Source organism: Rhipicephalus microplus, chromosome X, assembly GCF_043290135.1.
Source record: "Rhipicephalus microplus isolate Deutch F79 chromosome X, USDA_Rmic, whole genome shotgun sequence".
In the NCBI taxonomy this organism is placed as follows: Eukaryota; Metazoa; Arthropoda; class Arachnida; order Ixodida; family Ixodidae; genus Rhipicephalus; species Rhipicephalus microplus.
In genome coordinates, this window is record NC_134710.1 from 359703157 (window position 1) to 359708017 (window position 4861).

Consider the following 4861-nt stretch of genomic DNA (forward strand, 5'->3'; position numbering starts at 1 on the left):
ACTGCCACTTGACTAAAATGTTATTTGGCAATTTGGACCATAATGTATGCAGAAGACTATTCGATCACCACTATGGTTGGATATAATGTTAGAAGCCAACGGCATTTTCTCTTCAAAGGCAAATGCACACAAGCCTGCACCCATGGGGGCACAGTCCAGACATAATCCCGAATGCTGGTGACTCTATCTTTGGAAAACATTGCTAAGAGCATGAGCGCGACTATTTCATTAGTCGCAGAGGAGATTAGCTGTAGTGTGCAGGGCATCTCCGGACTTCTTAAGTTGTATCTGACTATAGCTGTCATGTGCAAAACATGGCTTTACCAAAACAAAAGCATGGCTATCTGTGCCCATGCCTGAGAAATCACGACTGTCAGGTTTTTTTTTCTAAGCCTTCTGTTTTCGGGCTCTAGTTTTTTTTTTTTTTTTTTCACATAAGTGTTAGAGACGCAGCTACAGGTGCAGCCTTTGGTTAATAACTAGCCTTCATGAAGGGGTGGGGCCAGAATTTATTTTTTTGGAAGTGGTGAGAATGGAGAAGGTAACTGCCCAATATGTGTGCTATTTGTGCATGCATATGTGTGTGTGCATGCAAAACCTAAATATTTTCTGGAGGGAAGAAATAAACCTCGCCTTCACCCCCCCCTGCTCTGGCTTTGCCAATGCCTTCATGCATGTGCATTGTATATTCATATGTTCTGAATCTTTATGATGGCAGCCAGCATCTGCCTGTGTATGTTTTTCATACATAAGGAGTACCCAGATATGCAGTGTCTTAATGCAACCAGCGATTACTTTTTATTTGTCTGCAACATTCTTTCTCAGCACATAGTATCATACAACTCTCAAGGGTACACCGATTCTGGAGCCAGTGCTACATCATGTAAGCTGCAGAAAGTTTCAGTGGAGGGGTATGACAACCTTCGTATCTGTCCCCTAGCCACCCTCTTCGGCTAGGGGAATTCCCAATGAAAAGGGGGGGGGGGGGGGGGGGGGGTGTTACCAGAAATTTCATGAGGGCTGCATTCCTGCCTTTACCTCCCTCCGCCTTTTTTTAGCACATATATGATACTTCATTTACACATTCCACATCAACATATTCACAAATAAGGATAACGTCTGATAAGAATTGTTCTTTACTCTAAATAAATGCTTTTTAGGTGTGTGTAGAACTAAAAAAGCGATGGCATGTCTCACGGTAACGCAGTGGTCACTACTGCTCCAAAACAAGGCTATAGCAATGTTCAAAATCACTGCAATATAAACCAACAAAATAATATTATAAACTACAGAAACTAGCTGGTATTAATTGCAATAATTTACCTAAATTCGCAGAAAAACGTTTCTGAAGCATCTGGCTGAGACTCGCGTCAGGCAAGGGGGGCGTCACCGCATCAGCAAGCACGTGAATGCAGGCACGCTAGTGGAGATGCATTAGGTGCAGGATTTAGAACTACACCAAAACGTATATACACGAATGACATTAGCCAAGGATTTAGCACGGGATTTAGAAATACAGCAACACCTACACCAACAATTATATTATAGCATACATTGGATTCGAGCAGCTATTCACTGCATCATAAGTTTCGTGTGCCATCGTGGGCAAACTGCAAACACACCAGACTCGTTTTTGTGCTCGTGTATATCTTTTTTTTGCAGAACACAACACACAGCTCCAATGCACGCATACTGTTGCAATTGATAAAATTTGCCGAGCCGTTTTTGAGATTCTTCAGATATGACGCGTGCCTTGGTAGATCAGACGTGCTATATATATAATTAACAGTTCACTTCCGTTCACACTCTGTGTCGCAGTTTCAATCACTGAATTCGCGTGACCGACAGATTACGTTGTGACTGCAACCCAGTTCAACAGAAGAATCGTCATTCTCTTGTCGAGCCCCGCCGCGGTGGTCTAGTGGCTAAGGTACTCGGCTGCTGACCCGCAGGTCGCGGGATCGAATCCCGGCTGCGGCGGCTGCATTTCCAATGGAGGCGGAAATGTAGGCCCGTGTGCGCAGATTTGGGCGCACTTTAAAGAACCCCAGGTGGTAGAAATTTCCGGAGCCCTCTACTACGGCGTCTCTCATAATCATATGGTGGTTTTGGGATGTTAAACCCCACATATCAATCGATCAATTCTCTTGTTGAGCTGTGCAGAAAGAACCGTCCATCATTGTCATTTGTGTTTGGTCTTGTTTCCTATAGTAGCATGTTCATATCTTTGGCATAGTTAGAATTTTGGGGGAGAGATAGAAGGGGGAGATTTGATTCATTAGAAGCACGAGTGATACAATGGATGTGATGAATACAGATACAGAAGGAGGTCTCGAAAGTTGCAAGACTGTGAGTGAGACCTTCTATAAAATCACTCTTCCGAGATACAACGCTATAGCATGCAGTGGTAAAGATAAAAAAAAATAAATTGTACAAAATGCACAGTAGGCACAAAAAAAAACATACACTAAATACAATACCGTTTACTCTTAATAATATAAAGCATTATGTATTTAATAAGTGCGTACTTGAGGCTTTTTTTTAAGATTTCAAGAAATACATTCTCGATTTCCAGACGAGAAAAGTTGCACTAGGATGAAGGGGAAAATTTTTGTGGTAAACTTAATTATTGTAATTAGCCCTGGATTTGGGTAGTGAGAAGCAATTAGCCTTTGCAAAATGAGTAGGTGATGCCTGAGGCAACTAACATGACTGTATAGTAAAGAAATTGAAAGTTGTTCATTCACATATTTATGAATAATATTGTCGAGAAAATACTTGTTCAGCTTCTGAACTGATAAAATTCCATGTGAACAGAGTAAGGATGATACATACATGAAACTTGTGAACATTATTATTCTCAATGCTTGGTTCTGATCATGTTGAATGGCTGATAAATAAGTGGCATATCTAGTTCCCCATAATGAAATGCAATAGACTATGTTGCTATGAAAGAATGCGTAAAGTGACAACAATATTTCGAAATGAAAGAAAGGGCAAACATTCAGCAAGAATCGAATGGCGTGTGTGGCTTTACATGTAAGCTGTAATACATGTAAATTAAACCTCAGATGTTCATCAACTCTGAGGACTGTCTTATTAGAAGTAACATAAACTTGAGTATCTCTTAACGAAGTAGCCTTAAGTGTAATTCGATTAGGTGACAAAAATACTATGAAGTCTGACTTGTTAGCATTAATTGAAATTTTATTTATTTTATTGAACCTTTTAACAAGTTGGTATTTAGTTTAAATAACATCGAGTCAACCTCTTTTATATGTATGGTGGTATCGATACGTCTGCGTAGAGTGTACAGGACACTATCATTAATGTAAATAAAAATAGAAGTGGGCCAAAATTGATACCTATGGAACACTGATGTCGATGGTTATATGGTTTAAATGTAGGTACCGGACACAAATGTCTTCTAATTGTTCTCGATCATGCAGACAGTTATGAATTGGTGTTAATGCGATGCCACAGATACACGAATTTATTTTAGTTTTGGAAATAATATGTCATGTGAAATAGAATCAAATGCTTTTGAAAGGTTAAAAAAATGCCAACAGCATTACCGCTGCCACTATCAAATTTAATTTCGTCTGTTAGCGATATTAGGGCTAGTTCAGTTGATTATTTGGGCCTGAAATCAAACTATTTGCTAGAAAGAATGTCAAATTCAGCCACCAATAACATGATCTTTATGTATATTCGTGCGTGTGTTTGCATGTGCGCGTAAAAATTAAAAAATCAAAACATGCGAAAAAAATTTTTTTAGAAGTAAGCCCCCTTTCCCACTCCCACCACCCTTCTGCGCCAGTGGTACTTGTTTTAACAGAGAATTCTAATTTTGCAGCAACGTACAGGTGCCAGTTACTGTGCGCATATTCAGTGCGGCATTCCCCCCACCCCCTTTTTTTTACATTATGAATTTTTTTTTCCCGTGCACGCTCGGCGTCTGGTGCACTAATTTCCAGCGCAAGTGTTTCGCGTTTCTTCCTTCAAGTCGACTGTTTAGGTGAGCGGTGGATATTGACAGATGAAGGAATAATTAGCGCTTTTAGGTGGCTACATCCGCATGTGAAGTTTGAAAATAGTGTTATAACAAGTATGTTTTAAGTGCCACTTCCTTAACTTTACAGGTGAGATTTCTCAAGTTAGGTTTGAAGTAACTGCCATTCCATTTTATTTTTTACCTCAATCTCTTCTTGTAAAGAAACTTGAAAATGACGAAACTTGTGTGAAGGTTTAAGCTTCTGCGTTTTATACTCGATTGGTTTATACTACGCACAGTAGACGACAAATAAGTAGGGGCGCCAAAAATTTGGGACCCCATTTGAATAGCGGCAAGGCCACTGCTTGTGTGCGAAACCCGAACCACGTTTGGGTTTTGCGTTGGGGGCGCTATTTTTTCGAATTTAACGGGCGCCCCAAAGCCTACCCCAAAAGCTTTGCACCAGATAAACGTGATGTGACCAACTGATGTGACGTTTAGATAAGGGAGATGATAAGGGCAGTGTGCAAAGCGCCGCAGACCCTATTCGAAAACTCTTTGCTACTGCTTGACCCAATGCATGAATACGCAAAATGCTTTGGGGCGCCTATTCGGAAACTACCTGATAAGAAGACGCGAGCGTCGGACCACAGAAAACCTACATACTACGTCGGATTGAACTGTAGCTGAACACAGCAACACATGCGCTCTACGCATATCGCTGCCGACGCCAGCGCCGCCTTTTGCTGAGGGGAAAAAAAAAAAACATCGCTGCCGACGCCAGCGTGGATTTTGCGAAAAAACTAAGAAAAAAAAACATCGCGCGCGCGTGGCGGCGGAGGGTGGGTGTGGCGTACGGTGTAGGAA